The sequence below is a fragment of the Ammospiza nelsoni genome, chromosome 1, assembly GCF_027579445.1.
Source record: "Ammospiza nelsoni isolate bAmmNel1 chromosome 1, bAmmNel1.pri, whole genome shotgun sequence".
NCBI classification, from domain to species: Eukaryota; Metazoa; Chordata; class Aves; order Passeriformes; family Passerellidae; genus Ammospiza; species Ammospiza nelsoni.
The window spans coordinates 5074240-5096499 of NC_080633.1; the positions used below are offsets into that span (position 1 = coordinate 5074240).

Below are 22260 nucleotides of genomic sequence, written 5' to 3' on the forward strand. Positions count from 1 at the left end.
TTCTGTTTTAGCAGAAAATGCTAAATGTGCTCAGTGCTGAGGACAGGCAGCCTTCAAACTGGACTGCACACACTGGTGATTTCCGTGGCTTCCCAAAAATACATACCAGCAGCTTCCTGTTCCAGAAGGACAAATTCCTGTTTCTAGTACAAATTCTGTCCTATTATTATGTCCCTTCAAAAACAGGGAGGGGGGGAAAAATAAGAAGGGAAAAAAAAAAGGGAAAATCCTTTTCCTACAGATGCTGTTCCAAGCAGCTTCTCCCCGCACTCAGCTCCCTGATCAGTGCTGGCATTTTGGGACACAAAACCTGGGAGCATCTGAAAATGGGCTCCCAGTGGCCACTGCACCCACAGAACCCTGTAAATCTGCTCAAAATCTCCCTGGTGAGCACCTGCCAAGCAATGAGAGAGCTCAGCAAGATGCTGGGGCAAAGTATTCCAGGTTTGTGATGTGCATGCAAGAGACTCTGCCTGCTCCAGTCTGCTCAGGGAACTGCTGGAAGTCACTTCACCTGCAGGAAAGCCCAGAACAGATGCTCTGATCCAGGGGAAACAATAATAACATAATAAGAACTGAATTATTATAATAATTAATATAATAATATATCAATAATTGAATGTTATATTAATAATATAACAATAATTAATATAATAACAATAACTATACTTAATATAATAATATAACAATAATTATATTCAATATAATAATATAACAATAATAATATTATGATATTATAACATAACAATATTATAATAATTGATTTTTAGCAGTTTTGATTTGCCTGAGCTGAACTTAGCAGAGTGGCTCAACTTCTCCACAGCTCCATGAGTGCAGGGTATGAGTATCTGCATGAGAGATGCATGCAAGGTTATTAATCCACTTTGAACATTAATCCCTGCTTTTCTTTTTTTTTTTTTCTTCCCACACTCCTGGCTGGGAAGGGATTAAGAAGACTGAGCTCAAGGGAGACAACAGTTCAGCTATGACATGTCTGTACACCCATGACTCCTGCCTTTGTGGATCTAAATTACAGAAAGCAAAGCAGGAGAGAAAGGGATGGACAAGTGTGATTTTCTCCTGGATGTAAGGGAAGATAAAACAAAGCGACCAGGGGATTTACTGTGAGGAATTAAGTTAGGAAAGCAGGAAGATGCAGTCCAGCCCTGAGAGCTGCTATTGATATTTGGGATTTCCAGTATCACCCACCCCAAAAAGAATTTTTCTTGCCCTGCAGAGGCTCAGCATCCCCCATAAAACACAGATTTCATGCCAGCAAGTCTTGCCAAAACAGCATCTCCCTGTGCAGTTTATCACCCCCAGGCTTCCAGGGAAAGCAGCACCAACTTATTCCTGCCTGAGCACCACTCAGCACTTTGGTTTGGAGGTGTAGGGACACACCACTGTAAAAAAAATATAAAAATAAAAACAATAATCCACAGTTGCCCCTGAAATAGGGCTCGGCTGGAAAGCTACTCAAAGTAGCATTGCTAAAATTGGGACTTTCCTTGTTTTTTCAAGCAGCAGGGAACATGTTGGGCTCAGAGAGTTTAACAAGCAAGAGTCAAGCGGAAAAAATCTCTCCTTTTTAAGAGTTGACCACATTAACTTTCAGCAAGTTTCCGGGAGTCCTGCCAGAGCACTGGAGTTTTGTATACTACGGAACTGTTAAAAATATTATTGTAAATGTTATTTTCAAAAAGCTTCAGAGGCCAGAGCTGGGGTAGTGTAAAAAAACAACAGCAAATGAGATTGTTTTAATGGTGAGAACACAAATGGATGTGTGCTGATAGCTCAGGCAGCCTGCAGGCTTGGCAAAGAGGGATTCAAAGGCAAAGGAGAGATGGAATATTACAGGTTAGTTGGAATACTTCAGGTTTTCTCTGATCATCCCAATCTCATCCTTACAGTTTTCTCAAAACACTACAGAACATTCAACCTGCTGCACTTAGAACTGTCCTGGAACTTGGAACCATATTCTGGGATGCACAAAACAACAGCTAAATTTTGGTGACATTTCAGACACACAAGACCCTGCCCTGAAGTCATTTTCCATCCAGGTTATCCAAAGGACACACCACACAAGGGAAGTAAAAAAATAGCAATTTAAGACTGTGCATCCTTGTAGATGCAGCACTTGAGGATCTGACTTCATGTTTCAGAAGGCTGATTTATTATTTTATGATAATATATTGTATTAAAACTATACTAAAAGAATATAACAAAAGATTTCATCAGAAGGCCAGCTAAGAATAGAAAAAGAAAGAACAAAGGCTTGTGGCACCGACAGTGTCCGAGCCAGCTGACTGTGATTGGCCATTAATTAGAAACAACCACATGAGACCAATCCCAGATGCACCTGTTGCATTCCACAGCAGCAGATAATCAATGTTTACATTTTGTTCCTGAGGCCTCTCAGCTTCTCTGGAGGAAAAATCCTAAGGGGAAAGGATTTTTCATAAAAACAAGGCTTCTTCTCCCCAGTTTGGGCCATGACACCCCAAAACTGCTCAAGAATCTTTCTCACAGCCCCTGCTGCTGGGAGAACAGATCTGTGTTCAAAATCCATCGTGCTCAGTGGAGATTCCTTCAGCCAGTGACCCAGCCAGGGCAGCTGCACTCGACAGAAAAATCTCCTGAGCCATCCTGTTCCTTCCAGCACAACGTGTACTGACAATGAGAGGTTTGGAACCTGCCTGAGTCCTGCTGTTACCATCCATGACAGCCCTTTGAAGAAGCCACTGAGATCTTAAAACAAATCCTCTTCTCAGAAATTGCTTTTTATAAGCAAAATGTTCCAGACAGCACACTCCATCCAGTACGTTATCACAGAGAGGTTTGGGTAGGAAAGGATCTTAAAGATCTTCTGGTTCCAACCCCCTGCCATGGGCAGGGACACTTTCCACTATTCCAAGTTGCTCCAAGCCCTGTCCAATCTGGCCTTGGACACTTCCAGGCATCCAGGGGCAACCACAGCTTCTCTGGGCACCCTGTGCCAGGGCCTCCTCACCTTCACAGGAGAGAATTTCTTCCTGAAACCCAATCTAAATGTCCCCTCCTTCAGTTTAAGACCATTCTCCCTTGTCCATGTAAGAAGTCCCTCTTCAGCTCTCTTGTAGCCCCCTTGGGTACTGGTATTTTTCTCAGTCCCTTTTCCTCCTTTGCAGTAATATTCCTTTTGCAGTAATCAGCAATGTATACTGGCATATTAAATAGCTTTGATTTTCCATACAGATCTCAAACCTCTGGAACAATAAAACAAAGAAGCAAATCAAAAGGATTAGAAAGGACTCTTCTATCAGCAAAGATCACACACCACAGCCCCATCAGCTCAGGGTTAATCTATTTTACATGTAACAGACAGCTCAAGCAAAGCAAGTGTCCAGACAACACACGTTTCCCACCTGTTTGGGTTTTTATTTCTATCAGGGTCTGCACAGAATTGTGTCTACTGAACTCACATTTTTTACAGAGAAAATTTGCAGACACTCTGATTACACCCAAAGCCCACCTCAGCCCCTCTGTGCCTAAATCCAAGTTTTCAAATTGGGCACTAAAGTGACCCAGTCTAAAGGATCCTCATCTCCCCAGATGAGGCTGAGCCAGGATTATTCACACACACAGCCCTGCCTATGAGGATGAAGATCTGCACCTAGGGGAGAGCACTGTCCTGCATCATTTTCCTTTCCACAGAGCAAAATCCTGTCCTCAGGTCTCTGTGCACTTCTAAATCAGAGGGAAACCCTGATTACACCTACAGAAACCCTCTGATGCCAATGAACATTCCCCTCCACGTGAACACAGCAAAGGGAAGGTATTTCTACATATAAAACAAAAACCAATGCAGAAGAATGTTGTCATTTCTTCCTCCTGCAGGTTTTTGTTGCCTTATTTTTGTCCTTCTCCTCAAATGACCAAAGATTTTGTGGGAGGGAAATTAAAGCAAAACTGTATATGTGGAAAAGTGAAGCTTCAGGCCCCTTTCATCCATGTTACTGGGAAAAACAGGAAGGAGAATGAGCAGAAACCAAAAAGCAGGAATAGATAGTAAAACCTTCAGCTGAAATAAGCCATCAGAAAAGTGTTTGTCTCAGAAAAAAAATATTTCCAGGGAAAAGCAATTGGGAGAAAATCATGTGGTATCAGAAACAAGGAGTCTCCATGAATGGAGCATTACACCAGAGAACTGCAAAGCCAAGGCTGTGCCATGGGGAGCCTGGCCTGAGAGCTGGAATCTGCACCAGGGACTGGGATTCCAAGGTCTTTCACAGCTGTTTTGGCCAATTAACTTTTAAAACATACTTTACTTCTACTTTTCTACCAACAACTAATTATTTCTCTATCATGCAACATCTACATTGCAGCTCTCCCCAACTAATCATTCTATATCACTAACACAACAGAAAATAGAGTAAATAAACAGGAAAAAAACCACCAAACAACACCCAAAAATCTTCCATTTTGTCTTCTATCTACTTCCATACTAAAACCCCAAATGCTAAATTGTTCACCCTGTAATAAATTATACTATTATCTATTTTACGCACTCATCAATTCCAATTCATCTCAAAGCCTTAGAAGCCCTCTCCATAAACAAAAGTTAAAAGCAATGTTTCCTTAAAAATGAAGGCTTATCAAAACAAACAGAGAAATATTCTCTATGCCCTAAGTTCCAACAGGTATCAACTGCATAACCAACCTCATGGCTGATCCAACATGCTCCAAACAGGGATTTTAACACTAATGGACCAAGCTCTGGACTGGGAAGGAGGGAGATTATTGTATTTGTGGGGTGCCCCATGGCAGGAAGGAATGATGAATCTGACTCCATGTTCTCAGAAGGCTAATTTATTATTTTATGATGCTATATTATATTAAAGAATACTATACTAAACTATACTGTAGTATATACTATATATATATATATATATATATATATATATATATATATACTTCATATATATAGTCATACTGTAGTATATACTATATATATATTTTATTATTATCTTTCTGGTCTTCTGTAAGTATCCTTTCAGGATACTTACAGAAAGCTAAAAAGAAGGTAGACAGGAAGGGTAGGATAAAGGATACTTACAGAAAGGATACTTACAGAAGGCTAAAAAGATAACAATGAAAACTCCTGACTCTCTCCAGAGTCCTGACACAGCTTGGCCCTGATTGGCCAAAGAGTGAAAACAACTCCCAGCAGAATCCAATGGAACAATCACCTGTGGGTGAACAATCTCCAAACACATTCCTCATGAGCACAACACAGGTGAAGCAAATGAGATAAGAATTGTTTCCCTTTTCTCTGAGGCTTCTCAGCTTCCCAGGAAAAAAACCCTGGGCGAAGGGATTTTTCAGAGAATGTGAATGTGACAGGAGATCCATCCCATGGCCTTGGCCTGGCATTGTGGCAGGACCAGGGCTTTGATGCCACTGTGCCAACCCCCACTCTCACCCCAGCCCATCTCTGACCCACCTTCTCTGCCTTGCACAGAGGATGGAGAACACACCTGGCCATGCCAGGAGCCTCCCCCAGCCCCTGAAATGCAGCATTTTCCCCCAGCCTGCAGGGATCAATAGTCCCTGGCAGCCATCCCCCTGCACAGCTTCTCTTTAACGAGCACAGCCTCTCCCCTGCAGCCTGCCTGGCTTTTATTGATCCCAGCCTGACTTTCTGATCGACTGCAAAGCCCAGGGCTCAGGAATAATTGACCACTCTCTGCTCTCTCAGCAGCCACCTGGTTGATTTGCTCCTTCTCTGTGGGCAAGAAGCACAACCTCCACGCCACATGGAGAGACCAGGATCCCAACAGCCACCACAAATTTTGGCAGGTCCTCTCCTTGCTCATGCAACTCTTCAAATGTTCTAAGTGTTCACTTAGAGGGGAATGTTCATTGGCATCAGAGGGTTCTGTAGGTGTAGCTGGCATCAGGGTTTCCCCCTGATTCATAAATACACAGAGAACTGTCTGAGGACAGGATTTTGTCCTGTGGAAGGGAAAATGATGCAGGACAGTGCTCTCCCCTAGGTGCAGATCTTCATCCTCACAGGCAGGGCTGTGTGTGTGAATAATCCTGGTTCAGCCTCATCTGGGGAGATGAGGATCCTTTAGGCTTGGTCACTTCAGTGCCCAATTTGAAAACTTGGATTTAGGCACAGAGGGGCTGAGGTGGGCTTTGGGGTGTGATTAGGGTGTCTGCAAATTTGTTCATCTCCACACATCGCTGGGGGAGGAGGTTCTGCCATGCAGCTCTGGATTGAGGAATCTCCAGTGGGAGAAGGCAGAGCTCAGTGAGGGCTCAGTAGCAAGCAAAGATTAAAAGCCAGCTGTGATTTTAGGCAGAAGGAGCAGGCTCTGCACAGCCCCAGGACTGAGCTGCCCCCATGAGCTGCCATCTGTGATTTTGGGCACAAGAAGAAGGTTTCTGCACAGCCCCAGGACTCAGCTGCCCCCATGAGCTGCTGGCTCATGCCTGCCATCAGTGGGGTGGTGATGGGGTTATGAAACAAGCACGTGGGGCAGCTTCCACAGAGGCTTTATTCTCATCCTCTGAACTTGCAGTATCACATGAACTCAAGTGCCCTTGCCTTCACAGTAAAAAATGAGCCACCAACAGAGCAGGAACCCGACTGTGAGAACCTTACAGAACCTTACAGCCTGCAGAGCACAGCCATGGGCTCACAGAACCTCACAGCCTGCAGAGCACACACTGCCCAAAGCTCAGAGCCCTCTCAGGGCCTCCCAGGTCTGCCCTGCCTCTCCTGCCAACCCTTCCCCACCCAAATTTCCCGAAGCTGTGGTTGTGCAGAGCCTGAGCACTGCCTGTTGCCTGCTGCAGTGCACACATTGCAGCAGAGTTGCCCAAGCTGTGCCATCACCCAGTGCTCCCCCAGTGCAAGGCAGCAGCTTCCTATGGCTGCACTCACTCTGCTTCACTCCCCAAGCCTGGTGGAGGGAAGGAAGGATGATGCCACTGAGGAAAAGCTGGGTCTTGCCTCTAAACCCAGCTCAGGGCATTGCAGAAGTTGAGACGGAGAGCATGACAGCTCACCAGGGCCAAGAGCAGACTGCAGGGGAGGCAGTGGGATGAGTAATTTCCTCTCCTGCCACGTCCAGCCTGGTGTGGAGCAATGGAAAGTCACAAATGTGGGCATTCTGTCCAGCTCAGAGAAAGTCTGACCTGGGGACTTTCAGAAAAGAGAAGCCCATCACCCTTGAGAGACCATGAGCCACCAAGGCAGCTGTGCAACACCTCTGAACTGGCAGAGCAGCTGCTCCAAAATCAGGTCACTTATTAGGCACAGTGGGGAAGCAGTCAACTCCTTTTAGAAGAAAGCTCTGGAGAAACACAGCTCAGCTCAATATTGATTCCCACGGCTCCGTTACAGACAGACAGAATTAATTTCCACGATGGAAAGAAACATATGCCTGTGTATCAAAACAAAATACAGAAGCCTTTCCAGTCCTCTGGCTGCATTTCAATGCAAACCAGAAGGCTGTCATGATAGAGAGATTTCAGTTTTCTAATTAATTCTCCCTGCTGAGAGTTTAATACTGCTAATTGATGAGGAGAGGTGGTGTCCAGACAGTGCCTGCAATTCCTTTTTACATCTTTAGGCCAAGTCCTCTCTAAATTAAATAATAATAAGGCAGATTTGTTCCCTGTGTGCACTTGTAGGGGCCTGAATATATGTATTGTTATAAAGGAGTCCTTGTGAATATATATATGTAGTGAGAGTCCTATGTATTAGATAGGTGGGTCCTGTTGCTCTGGATGAGCTACAGCTGTGGGATCCTTGGTTGGGTAGCAGCTGTAGCTCATGAAGGGCTCTGGGATAAAAGGGGGTTGGGTCGAGAGCCCAGGAGGAGCCCCTATGGAAGCCATGAGGAACTGTGCTGCAGAGAGGAGCTGCATAATAGGACCAGCAAGAAGGTATGGACTTTAAGATGGGACTCCAGAGAAATATGAAATACAATAAGATAACAACAACATGCACTGTGCCTTGCTCCAGCTCCCTCCCCCCTAGGAGATGTCTGGTGGAGGAGGGAAGGGAGGCAAAGCCCATGTCAGAGCTCTTTACAAGTGCTGGAAGTCTTCCTGGAAAACGTCATCTGTGATACTGTCACTTCCACAGGACAAGCCAAGAGAAAGAGCAGTGGTGCCAGGGACACTGCCTGTCCCATGAAACACCCTCCATGCATCTGGGAGAGCTTCTCCCCCTGCCACAGAGCAACTACTCAGCCAAGAGATGTCCCATAACACTTCCAAAACCCACACAAAATGTACTATGGTGTCAGGAAATGCATCTGCAGAACAGCCCCAACCAAGTGCCTCCAGCAGCAAAAAGATGTCACAGGTGCAGAGGAAGGTTGGCTGCTCACCTGCAGCATGGAACAGTTCTCATCCTTAACCCTAAATGTTGATCTCACACTGGTGTTGACCTCTGGAGCCAGCAAAGTGATCCTAAGAGCAAAAACCAGCACAGCCTCAGTAGGAGAAGGCAGCTCAGCACATGCCTGGATAGGAAATTCCTGCTCCCATTCCCTACAGGAGCACATGCTCCAGTCCCTCCCTGATCAGAATCTGTCCCTTTGCTCTCCAAACTCAGCAATTCCAACCCCAGCGCTCTGAGCTGCGTTTGGGGAATGAGAAATAAAACCCAACCCACGTTCACCGTGCTGTGGTTACCAAGCAGTGACAAACCAAGCAATGCTGATGGTCCCCAAGCTCTGGGCTGACACACCAGCACTGCTCTGCTTGTCATGGCAATAGCATTTCCACCTGCACCTCTCTGATACCTCCTCTGGGAGCCTCTGCTGTACATCATGGCCAGCAGAGCCAGCTGTGCAGAGGTCCAGCTGGCTGACCTCTCCTTTCCAAAAGGCTTCTATTTTTTCCCCCCTTTATTATTATTAGTTTTCAAGCCACCTACTCCATCATAAATATCAAGTAAAATTAGCTTATTCCTAGAATGCTATAAAAAGACAAGCTCATGCCTGCACAAACTGACAGCAAGTTAAGGAGAAGGCTCCAAATATGCCAAAAACATCAAGTCAAGAGCTTTTGGCCCTTTTACTACAAAATCCTATTGCTGCAAGCAACAATTGCAACTGTGCAGGTTGAGTCATGTGTGTGCAGAGTTGGGTGCCTGCTGCTCCTCCTCAGTGCCCTGAGCAAACCCCTCCTGTCTCCCCTATTAATAAATACACACCAGGTGGATGAGAAGATCTCACAGGACCTTTTCCATCTCTTTTCTGCTTAGTCACAGGATAAATATCTCCCAGGCTGTACAAGAACACGCTGCTCTGCCTGCCTGTGGTGGGAGAGCTGCCCTCTGAGGATGCTTTGTCTTCCAGATGTTCACAGAATCCCAGAATGGCTCTGCTGGGAAGGGAGCTCTGGAGATCTCCCAGGCTGCACGTCCAGGCAGGTTTTGAATACCTCCAGAGGCAGCTAACAGGGATTACCCAAGGGAACTTATACAACAGAGGACTTGCATGAGCCTGGTGCTCACCTTCAGAGAGCTCTGAGGCACCCAAGCAAGTCCCCCAATTCCTGTCCCACAGGAACCTCATTTTTGTATCATTTTTGTACTATCAGAACACTGCTCTGAGGTCTCAAGCCTGCTGCTGTCCAAGATGGAAAAGCATTTCATTTATTTTTGCAAAAGGCAGGTTGGCAAGAGCACAGACAGCAAACATCCAGGTCAAGCCTCCTGTGAGAGATTGTCAGAAAAAAGCACAAAAACTCAACCACCCCAGAAAGGGAAATGCAGGGAACCAAAGGGTTTGGGGAGAAGAGGCTCCAATGCATTTTAAGTGTTGAGGTTTACAAGGCAATTTCCATTGGCATTGATTCATGCCACAACAGCAGCAAGGCTCTCTCTTGGTTCTAAAATGCCTGAAGAGTGCAAGGCTTCCGCAAGAGACACAACCCAGAGAGTACCTGAGAGCCTCAAAGCCACAGATCTGTGAATTTCACCATGCAAGGAAAAAATATTTCACTACATCAACCATAAAAAATACCCCACACCATTAAGAAAAAAGACCCACAAAAAACAACAACCAAAAAAAAACCCCAGAAACAAAACCAAACAAAACCCAACAAAAACAAAAAAAACCAAAACAAACAAATAAATAAAATCCCACAACAACAAAAAACCTACCGAAAGCCACACAGCCCAAATATCTCTTGCAACAAGATGGACACCAAGGGATGGGGCAGCTGGGAGTAGAAGGTTTTGCTTCATTTCTTGCTGAACAATGGGATAAACCTGAGCATTGCAAATTCTCACAGGATTCTGTGATTTTCATAAGAACCTTGTTCCTGGAGTCACATGATTACATCAGAATCCACACTTCCCTTTTTTTTTTTTTTTTTGTTAAAAGAAATAAATCTGTATTTTTTTGGAGGAAAGAATGTTATCTAAAATTCCTTTTTGCCAACACTATACACTGGGAACCTTAGACTGGACAGGGAATGACTTAATTTTTGGGAGAGGTGGGTTCCTTCAACATCTCCATCTGTAAATTAGAGATCAAAAAATACAGCTTTGATAGCAACACCTGCCTAGAAATTAAGCAGCCCCTTTGGGGTATCCCGATACTGGCTTTCCTAGTCAAAAGAACATTATGCACTGGGGGACAATACCAAGGCACAGCAGTTTGAAAAACAATAAAATAATAATACAGCAGAACAGCTTTCCAAATTTTGTTCCCACTTCTTTTATCCAGCATCAAGCAGGGTAAAACCATGGAATTCAGCTATGCCAGTTCATCTGCTGGCATTCCCTGCTCACCAAACCCACCGGGTTCACAGCTGCAGGTGGATCTTGCCCAGCAGAAATTTACCTGATTGTAAAAATTAGTCTATAAATAAGGACTTGACTGTGACCATGTTCACAGGAGTGCCAGGATGAGGGAAGAGACGAGGATCTGACTCCATGTTTCAGAAGGCTTGATTTATTATTTTATGATATATATTACATTAAAACTATACTAAAAGAATAGAAGAAAGGATTTCATCAGAAGGCTAGCTAAGAATAGAAAAAGAAAGAATGATAACAAAGGTTTGTGTCTCAGACTCTCTGTCCAAGCCAGCTCACTGTAATTGGGCATTAATTGGAAACAACCACATGAGACCAATCCCAGATCCACCTGTTGCATTCCACAGCAGCAGATAATCATTGTTTACATTTTGTTCCTGAGGCCTCTCAGCAGGGAAAACCCTAAGGAAAGGATTTTTCAGAAAATATCATGGCTACACTTAACCTTCTGAAAAAGGCTGTGCTGGATCTCACAGAGCTCATCCCGTGGTCTTGCTGGGCCTGGGCCAGTGTCACCGTGGCACTACAGGCCCCTGGGCTGCAGCTGCCCACCAGTTCAGAAAAATAAACTGTGGACATGTGTTCAAATACTCCTCACGAGCACCACAAAGAGCAGAAGAGCTCAAGTCACGTTTGTTTCCTATTTTTGCATGGAACAAAACAATTAAGACCCAGAAGGCTTGGATCTGTAATGTGCTAGGCCATGCATTAAATACATGCATATAAATAATATAAATAATTAAATACATTAAATATCCATGGAAAAAAAGAGGGTAAAGACTACATTTTTGGTTAAGTCAGTGTTTTTTATCTATTTTGTCCAACCTAACTAGCAAAGATGCAGAGAATTCAGAGGTGGAGGAGAACATGAAGGGCCTGAGCAGTTGTGGGGCTCACAGCAGCTCCTGGCACAGGGTGCTTGGGCAGGCAGCAACCCCGAGCCAAACCCTGGGGTGGCTCCATCACCTCCCTGGAGCTCTGCTTGCCATTCCTCGAGCTCCAGGGCTTTGCTTTTCATCAGCTTTTCACACAAACAGAAGCAGGGCAGCTCCTCCTGCTCGCTGGGCACAGAGCAAGGGAAGCTCAGAGCAAGGGAAGCTCAGAGCAAGTGTGAAAAAAGCTTATTTTATTATTGGCTTTTCACAAATATTAAAATGAATATTATATGTGTTCTGTTAGAAAGTTATGCTGTATTAATTCTCTTAAGTAGTGAGTTAAATACAATTTTAGGTTATAAAATGAGGTTAAAATAGAAACTATGCTGTGTAAGATTTTTTTTCTAAAGAAAGGACTCACAGTGAGATAGCAGCCACAGGACACCTGAATCTTTCAGAAAAAAGAGAATTTATTGCTCCATTATCAGGAGAAATGAACTTCCTCCTGCCTCAATTGGGCAGGATGATGCTATTAGGATTAAGAGGAAAAAGTTGACAATGACCAGACAGAATCCTGTGCTTGAATGGAATTTATGCATCATGTATGAGATGTATGAATATACAACAGGTTATTGTTTTTAAGGGTTAATCCTTTGTTAATGTGTGTCCTTTTCCAGGCTTGTGCTGCCCAGAAAAAGATACCCAGACTGTCTGTAACTCTTTGTTTCTGTTGTCTCATATTGTCCTAATCCAAATTATTATTACTCTAATTATATTACTATTTTTATAACCATTTTATTACTATTAAACTTTTAAAATTTTAAAAACAAGTGATTGGCGTTTTTCACAGCAAGGAAAGCTCCTGGCAAGGGGAGCTCAGAGCAAGGGGAGCTCCTGGCACAGCTCTGGGTCCCTGCATTGTCCCAGCCCAGCTCCCGGGGAAGGAGCCCAAGCCTGTTCAGTCACATTGTTCTGCTCAGCCCTGGCCCAGGGCCGGGCCATGGAGCTGCTGCTGTTCCCAGCACGGATCTGCAGCTCCAGCCCTGAGCACACCAGGACGCCCTTCTGCCTCCCCTGGCTGCAGAACCAACCCCACAAGCTCCAGCACTGACCATGCCCAGCATTAGAGGCTGGTTCACAGCTATCAAATTCCTCCACCAAACCCTGGCTCCTGCCAGACCTGCAAAAGATGGGCACACCAAACCCACAGCACCACAAATCTCCCTATCCAAACAATCACCTTCTGCCTGCCCAGGATTTCCCCTCCCTTCTCTCTGTCTGCTCTCAGGCGCCTGCAAACAGTGGCTGGGCTTGGGAAGTGTGAAAAATGCCTATTTTATGATTGGCTTTTTGCAATATTCAAATGAATATTATGTGTGTTGTGTTAGAAAGTTATGCTGTATTGATTCTCTTAAGTAGTGCGTTAAATATAGTTTTAGGTTATAACTATAGGTTAAACCTATAGTTTAGGTTTAAAATGTTAAAATGGAAACTATGTTATGTAGGATACTTTTTTCTAAAGAAAGGACTCACAATGAGACAGCAGCCACAGGACACCTGAATCTTTCAGAGAAAGAGAATTTTTTGCCCTATTATCAGGAGAAATGAACTTCTTCCCACCTTGCTCGGGCAGGATGATGCCATCAGGATTCAGAGGAAGAAGTTGACACTGACCAGACAGAATCCTGTGTTTGAATGGAATTTATGCATCATGTATGAGATGTATGAATAGGCAACAGGTTATTGTTTTATTCCTGCCAGCCCTGCAAAGGATGGGCACACCAAACCCACAGCACCACAAATCTCCCTATGCAAACAATTCTGCCTGCTCAGGATTTCCCCTCCCTTCTCTCTGCCTGCTCTCAGGTGCCTGCAGACAGTGGCTGGGCTGGGGAAGGATTACACAGAGGCTGCTGCAGCCTTGCTGCAGAGGTGTCAGAGCACCTGGGGACCTCCTGCCCTCTGAAGCTGTCACAGCGCTCTGATTCTCTTCTGGTTAATGTTTATCTTGCTGCACTTGCTTCTCAAGGATGTCTGTGCTGCTGCCTTTGAACCACACAGGAAAAACACAGAAAGTGAATCCAGGGTCTACACATAAATAAAAAAATATTTTTTAAAATAATAATCAGATTAACCAAACATTAAAACACCTCTTGCTAAGACTCTGCTCTGCTGCACCAAAGTCCCCTATCTGAGGAAAGACAGCCAAAAAAAAAGAAAAGAAAAAGATGAAATTAATGAAATTACAGTTTAGTTTGTAGAATTTCCTCTGTACCTCCTTCTCCTTCCCCAGAAAGATTTGCTCTAAAAGGAAAATACCACTCGTCATGTTTCTATCCTTGCGTATTTAAGAGGAGAACCGCAGCCTACAGCTCTGAAATATTATTAGCACCTTTCCCCTTTTTACACCAAACCACGACTAAATGAAACATGCTACAAAAACCAAACAGACATGGAAGTTACAGGTCTTTTTTCTCTTTCATCCCCTTTTTAAAATGAAGTACTTTCTGTGCCAGCTCTGAAAACCAGATCACACATACAAAGAAACGAGTTTGGAAATCCCCCTCCCTCCACCACCACTGCTATGTGCTAAGGAAACCAGATGCCCAGAGCCAGCCAAAAAATGATCTCAGCCATTCTTAAGAGAGCCTACAGTGCATTTTCATGAGTCATGGAAAGCAACAACTCGTTGCTTTGGTAATGCTAGGTAAGCAACTGGTCACCCATCCCCAAGCAGACCTGCAGCAGTAAGTCACAGAGCAGCCCCTGTCCTGACAGATTACATCAGAGACAGCCCCAAAACAGAGCTCTGCAGCAAGGCACCCTGCAGGAGCTTTTATGGGATATAAATTGTGTCCCAGGAAAGCATTTAGCACAGCTTGCAGCAGCCAGGATCCCCCATGGTCCTGACCTGGGGTGTTGCCAGTGCTCCACACTCAGGGCAGGCAGAGAGGAAGCAGGAAAGAGAGGGAAGCAGGGATTAGCAAGAATCCTCTTTGGGCTGGAGACACTCCTGACATAGGTGGTGATGTCCTAGAGCCCTTTAACCATTCCTGTCCAAGGTTTTAGAAATCCAGCCCAAGATGGGTCAGGGAGGAGGTCACATCCCCACGCACCAAGGGGAGATCCTGCTCACCACACCCCATGTTCTTCCACAGACAATTTCATCAGCTCCTGGTGATTCCCACAGCAACAACAGCCTGGGAAGCTCCCACAGGGGTGAGACACCAAACTGCACCTCTCTGGCAACACCTGGCCTGAAAGGCAAATTAATTTCTCAACGTGAACCAGGTACAGGAAGCCTTGCTCCATCTCCTCAAACCTCAGGGCACCACACCACCTCCCTGGGACAGCCCCACTGGGCTCCTGAAAGGGAAGCTCTCCAGCACAGGATTTCCTGGACACAGACTAATACCAGAACTAGCTCATTCTCGTCCAGAGATGAAGACAGTCACAATCTTCAGCACCTCTTGTGCTGAGTCCAAAAGCCAATTGTGAAAACACATCCTCAGCCCTTACAGGCTCACACCAGATTTTATTCACACCTGAAATGATGGAGGTGAAGTTGCTGAAATATTGGAATAATTAAACAAACATTTTCTCCCTTTTTCTACAGCATCAGCCAGGTGTGTTGTGCATGTCTTTGACATTTCAGCTGCTCAGGAAGGGCACTGTGGAGAGTCTCACCATCACCAATCCAAACAAAAATAGGCAAAAATGGGCATGGGTCCTCAAGTCCTTCTTTCCAGCCATGTCACAAGAGGAGCGAGCAGACCTCAGCCTAAGCCACCAGAGCAGCAGATCCAGCCAGCAAAGCCCCCAGGAGCCATCCCAGCAGGACAGGAGTGGGACAGAACCCACTCTGTGCCGTGTGGTTCCCCACCCAGGGAGCCCTGATGGTCCCTGCCCGCCCCAACACCCAGCAGATGTCAGCAGATGTCAGCAGGGCTTCCCTTGGCTGCCTCTGCCAGGGCAGGAGCAGCTCCTGGGCCTTAACAGGAGCCAAGGGCAGAGTTTTCCAGTGCAAAGCCAAGAAATTACCTGGCAGGATTTGTCTCACCATGACCTCTACCAAGGCACCACTCGGAAAGGACACGGGGAGAGCACTAAAATGATTCTTTTTCTTCTGGCACCACACAGCTCAGCTCAGGAGCAGCTCAAATACATCCTGCAACAACATCCAGAGCTGGACCTTGACCCTTTCAGTAAAACCAATGATGTAATAAGCTAAGCACAGCTCTGTTTATCTCTTTTACTTGCTACCAGCACTGTCCAAAGAAAAATAACTGGAATATCTTGCATATTTCTCTAATGACTCTTGCTATTCTGTTAGCACCAGCACAGAGGGACTAAGACCAAGGAGCAGCAAAGCAGTGGTTTATTAACCACGAGGTGCTGAGGTTTCCCAAAAGCCACTCTCCAAGAGGAAATCAGCAGAAGGATTCCAGTAGAATAAACCAAAGCTGCAGTTCTGTGCTGAAAGGCAAGCAGAAGGCATTGAGGCTGCAGTATGAACACTTCCCACCAGAAAGGAAAGCTCTCCAGGAGCTTGGCCCAGACTGGTATGTTAATTGAAGGATGCTTCATCAAACTGCTCCACAGCTCCACACTACACCAATGCAACAAAAGGAAGCCCAAATCTCTGATTTGAGGTACTGGTTATTCATCACTTGTACACTCCCAAACCTCTCTGTCCCACAGACCCAGCTCACACACCTCCCTCCAACCACACACTCCCACAGCATGGTGATTCCAGGGTTATCACCCCTCTGTGGCTAACACTATCATCAGCCCCCATCTGCATCACCAAGCTGTAGATAATAGGTTATCAGCTGCCCTCGGCAATGACACTGCACTGACCCTGCAAAAGGGAGACAATTCCCCAGGGCACTCCCCAGGCAGGGACAGAGAGGAAGAGGAGAGAGGCTGAGAGGAAGAGGGTATTTGAGAGTTTTTCCGTGTGCACTTTCACCTGTTCTGCCCTGTGATAACAAATCTCACCCTCACACCTTCTCCTCAAACAACCCTTCCTTATCAATCACTGCCCCATGCAGGGGATGCCCAAAGCTTTAAATTTGTATCTGGGCAAGATCTCACTGTTATTAAGAGCTGGTGAGAGCCAGCTGTGCCCATCACCCTGTGTCCCCCACCCTCCTGCAGAATCCTCATGGTTTGGGATAGAGCATCCCTGTTGCCACCTCACACAGTAAAAGGTGCAGATAGCTCACTGTGAAGAATTCAGGATCTGCTAAATTCTTCTGGGCTCTTATTTACTGTGGATGGCACTGCACTATTTCCAGTTCACAACTAGACTGTGATGATTTGACTTCTGCTCTAAAAGGGAAATACCACTCAACATGTTTCTATCCTTGCTTATTTAAGAGGAGACCACAGCCTACAGCTCTGTAATATTGAAAGCCCCCAAAACAAGAGTTTGCAGCACAAAACTAGTCAGCAATCTGAGTAATCCACCATGCCCATCACAAGGGACTTCGATGCACATCCATGGAATGGAACAGTTCAATTGAAAGGGATTTACAGTGATCACCCAGTCCTGACCACTTCAGGACGGCAGGACAAGGACAGACCTCATCAGATGTGCCAAAGCAGCAGCATTTCCTCTGACCCTCTGCACCAGTTCAGCACAGGGTTCACTCTTACACACAATAGCTGTGCTAAGGACAGTGATCTGCAAATTTTTCACTATTTCCTTGGGGATTTAGGAGCACCTGAAGGCCACTGTGCAGTGCACACTTGCAGGTGGACAAGACAAACATAACTATAACGAAATAGGAGCACTCAAAGCTTTGCAGGGGCCACAGAGCACTGATGGATTCAAGGCGTTCCTACCTCCATCACAAAGGCTTCTTATCTCACAAATTACTTTCCCAAAGCAACAGTACAAAGTCTTTTTCTCCATGTGAATCACCCAGCTATCAATCAGATGACTTTCTGTCACTTGGCCACGCGAGCATTGCGGAGCACCTCCAACCCACCCACCCAGGGCTGGATTTTTCCAAGCAATTTGGTGTTTAATCTCCACCTGAAGGCTTGAGCCACCCTCCCAGCACCCGGGAGCTGGCCTGAGCACGGGTGTTTGCACAGCAGCCCACGCAGGAGCCGGGCCAGCTCCTTCCAGGATCCGCTGGAGCCGCCGGGCACGGCGCGCTGTGCCAGCCGGACTTTGGCCCGGGCAGCTCCTGAGCCAGGCTGGCTCAGCTCCACCCTGCTCACTGCTCCTACAGCTCCTTCTCTGCCTGGGCTGCACTCCCCAGAGTGCAGAGGATAAAATCACACAGGCTCGTGCAGAAGTGATGATTAGTTCTGCGTAAAATGGTGGCCGGCCTGGGGTTTGAATCAGGAGAGCAGAACCAGCCACGGATTCTCGTTAATTCTGAGCCACTTTGTCTCCACTAATATTTATATTAAAAAAGGTGTTTGGGGAAGGCATCTGGGAGCTGAACCCCCTCTTCTAGAGGGTACAGGTGCACCTTTCACTTTTGACCTCTAAATGACTCAGAATGCCCAGGTCAAACCCTCTGGGCTCCCTTCACAGACATTCCAGGTACCCTGGGAACAGGAGCTGGCACCTGAGACCAGACACAGAGATGACATGCAATGCTGTGTCCCCATCCCTGGTCACAGAGACAGGGATGTAGAGCTGCAAGGGTCCCCATCACGGGCCAGGCTGATGCTGCTTCTTCCACCATCCAAGCCCTGTGGCTCCAGGGGAAGATCCTGGCACAAATCCCCACTGCCAAAACAAAGCAGGGAGCCAGGTAACCCCCTGCCTGCAGCCCCTACAGAGTGTTCTTCCCATGCTCCTCATGCCCATGCAACAGGTCTGCTGCAGGGAACAGCTTCCCAGGGCCTTGGGAGAGCAAGGCATCAGTTTTTAAAGGAGATCTTAGCTATTAATTTGTGTCATTAAAGATGAACTGAGACAGACTGGTTAGATGATAGAATTGTTAAGGCAGGAAAAGACCTCTGACATCACTGAGTCCAATCATTAACTCAGCACTGCCAAATCCACCTCTAAACCACGTCCCCAAGTGCCACATCCACACTGTTTTTGCACTCTTCCAGGGATGGTGATTCCACCACTTCCCTGGGCAGCCTGTGCCAATGCCACCCTTGATTTGGGCACCAGCAGCATTTTAGTGACTAACAGGAAAATTATTTGGCTAGAGCAGATCAGAACTGCAGGGACAGACAGAAAGCAAACAGAAATGCCCCCACATCCACACTCCTGCATGCTCACCTGCACCTTCACAGACAGAAAACCCCTTATCTTGCCTGTCTGATGCTCACCACAGCACTGACCACATCAGATGAAGGCTCATGCCACATGGGATAGGGGCCAGCCTGCAGAGACAGCGTGGTTCAGGCACAACTGAGATGACATTCACCAGTCTGCATCTCACACTGCACTCAGCAAAGGCAGAAAAGGTGCCAGAAAGAAATGCTGAACTGCCCTGGCCTGTGGGAAAGGGGACCTACTCCTTGGAGGGACTCACCAAAAACATTTTGGTCACCCATTTCCTCTTGTGGAGGTTAAATATCTAAATAAATAAAGCCTGGGGATTGAGGGTGAAGCTGCCAGGTTCAGTATCAGTGGGCCATCTATAGCTTCCCCCCCTGTCTGGGGAAGTAATAAAAATATTTAAATCCATATTCCACTTGTTATGGCTCCACACTGCATTTTCCATCTCCCCAGTGCACAGCTGACATTCTGCACATTTGTGTGCACACTGTGCTTGGCCTGTGCTCTGTGCAAAGAGGGGAGTGGAAGGGACTGAGCCCAGCATCCCACTGAGCCACAGAAGGCATCAGTGAGCACCATCCCTGTAGGAGCCAGCCTGGAAAATGCTCGGCCACCTCCTGTGAAGGGCTGGCAGGTGCAACACAGGACAGGGACATGCATGCCATCTCAGGATCTAAGGAGTCCAGAGGGATGAAATGTGCTTCCTTAGGCCAGATGAACTGCACAGCTTAAACTGGAGTTGAATCTTTTTCTTAATTTTCTTTCAGATGATTCCTTCAGTCTGGAGAGCCGAGGCAGACTCCAAGCAATCACTGCCTCTTTTCTTCTACGTGCACTCCAAAGCCAGCCTGCCTTCCCCGAGCAGTCTAATAAAAGATATCCCTTCTTACAGCAAAGCCTGACTCACTTCCCTCCAGCCTCGACCAGCAGGTCCCCGACAGCAGGGCCAGATCCAGCAGAGCAGAGGATGCTGCCAGCCCTCGCGCTCATTCCCACGTCCATCTGGGAGCACATCGCTCTCCATGCTGCAGCAGCACACTCCATCCCACGGCTCTGCCAGGGAGCCAGACACACCATGGCAGCCTCACCAGGCATCTTCCCAATGGGAAAATTCTCAGAGCATCAAGTCCAAGCTGCAGGAGAAAAATCCTGAAGCATCAGGGAGCAGCAGGAACGTTCCGGACGGGACGGAGCCGCTCCTCTGGCCGCTGCAGCCGCCGGATTTTTGCGCCGGAGTCGCTTCGTCTGGGTGAAAATCCAGACCACATCTCTCTCTGTGTGAGAACACTTCCCTCACAGGCTCTGAGAGCCTCCAAAAAAATAAATGCATTGCCCATCAGCACACGTTGACATGGCAGAGCTGCGGGTTCCTGGTGGAGATTAAGGAGCCATGGAAAAAATTGCGGCACCAAAACACGTTCACACGAGGAAGGTATAAAAGCTTCTTTACATCCACATCCCACCAGGCTGGCAGCCCATGCAGCCTTGCGTCCTGCCTCAACAGAGGAGCTTTTACAAGCTGCACAACCTTCCCAGGGCAAAGACTGTGCCCAGCTGTGGAGGTCTGCCCTGATCAGCAGGAGCCCTGGGAAACCTTGAATCCCTGTTTATAATTAATGTCAGGTTAGGGGTTCTGGAAATTGGACCATATGACACAGGCAGAGCAAAGCCCCAAATGCAACTGATCTCATGCACACCTGAGGAGCTGCTTCCCAGAGCTGCACTCCATGCACAAATCCTGCATGGAGCTACGTCAAACTGCACATACCAGACTCCAAATAAATCCAGAAGGTGTCACAGAAAGAAATTCCCCCCAACCATTCACTCTCAACAAAGAAGTGAAATAGCTTGACCCTAGAAATCCCTGGGATCGCTTAAACCCTGCACAAATCCCAAGCCTCGAAATCCCAAGTGAGCCAGGTGGTTTTGGTTCATGCACCAGCAACACATGCAAGACCCTTCCCCGAACCAGGAGCAGGTCCACTACCAAAAACGACTGGTTTATAAACAGGAGTTGAAGAGGATGATAAAGGCAGCAGCCGAGGGAGAAGCCTCTCTCCGGGCTGTATCAGGGCCAGCAAGATCCGTACTTGGCTACCCTGCAGGACCTGCCCGGCCGGTCCCCGGCTCCCACCTCTGCTCCGCTCCTCCGGCACAGCCGCGCAGGGCTGGAGTTCGGTGCCGGCAGCACAGATCCTTCCTGAGCATCATCCCGGCTCGTGGCACAGCCCCCCGGCAGCCGCTCGCTCCGTCCGGGTGGAAATCCAGCTTTCCCAGAAATCCAGCTTTCCCAGAAATCCAGCTTTCCCCGAAATCCAGCTTTCCCCGAAATCCAGCTCTCCCAGCTCCGCCGGCCGCTCGCACCACGCGGGTCCGGGTTTCGGGGAGCCTTCCTCCCCGCGCTCATCCCATCCTCACCGCTCCGGACAGACGGTGGAGGGAGAGCTCTGCAGGAGAGCGAGGGATGGCCAAGAACCCCCGCACCTCCCTGGATGCTTTCCAGGGAGCTGGCACCCAAGCGACCGCATCCCGAAACCGCTGGCTCCACACGCCAGCGCATCCCAAAACGGGTTTGGAGTCTAATCCCGGCGCTCGCTGTCAGCAGCTGCAGCTGGGACAGGCACCCAGGCGACAACCTGGGGACAACAGCGACCCGAGAGCAGCAGCATCAGGCGGGGGTGTGCGGGGAGCCCCGGGGAAGGGCAGCCCTTCAATCCGCTCCGCACCCACGGACACGGCCACCCGTGCTGGGGAGAACCCTTGGGGACCCCCCCCACGGCTCCCCAAACACGGCCGCAGGGACAAGCTCCCACTTGGCTAGGCCAGAAAGGAAGGAAGAAAAACCCACGGAAGCCAGACCCGGCTGCAAAACTCTCGGTCACCGCTGCAGACAGTAAAATAATTAAAAGAACGAAACTATTCACGGAGGCTCGGAGCCGGCGCCCGCGGAAAGAGGGGGTTAGGACGGACGGACGGACTTACCGGGGTCACCCGCGGAGGGACATGCGCGGCCACCCGGGGCTGGTGTCACCACGTCGGGTCCCAGCGGCTGGCGCGGCCCCGAACGGCTCCGCTCGGCTCAGCTCCGCTCGGCTGGAGCTCAGCTGGGGCGGCGCACAAAAGCGGGAGGAAGCGGTGACGCGCGGAGCCGCCGCGGCCAATGGGACGGGCACGGGCACGGGGGCGGACCGGCCCCGCCAGGCACCGACCGACCGAGCGGGGCCGGGCCCTGCCCCGCCGCTGGGGGGCGACACTCGGGGCGCCGAGACCCGGGGGCAACTCCGACC

The 22260-nt window shown here is 47.8% G+C and overlaps 1 protein-coding gene across 2 annotated transcripts in view; it reads right to left on the minus strand.

The window, feature by feature from the left end:
* LOC132081293 (mitogen-activated protein kinase kinase kinase 3-like) overlaps positions 1–22060 on the minus strand; it is an 83356-nt gene extending 61296 nt beyond the window's left edge. For both annotated transcript variants that reach the window (XM_059484924.1, XM_059484915.1), the window contains exon 1: positions 21956–22060. The gene's annotated coding sequence lies outside the window, so the exon portion shown is untranslated. The remainder of the gene's footprint in view (positions 1–21955) is intronic.
* Positions 22061–22260: the final 200 nt, after the last annotated feature.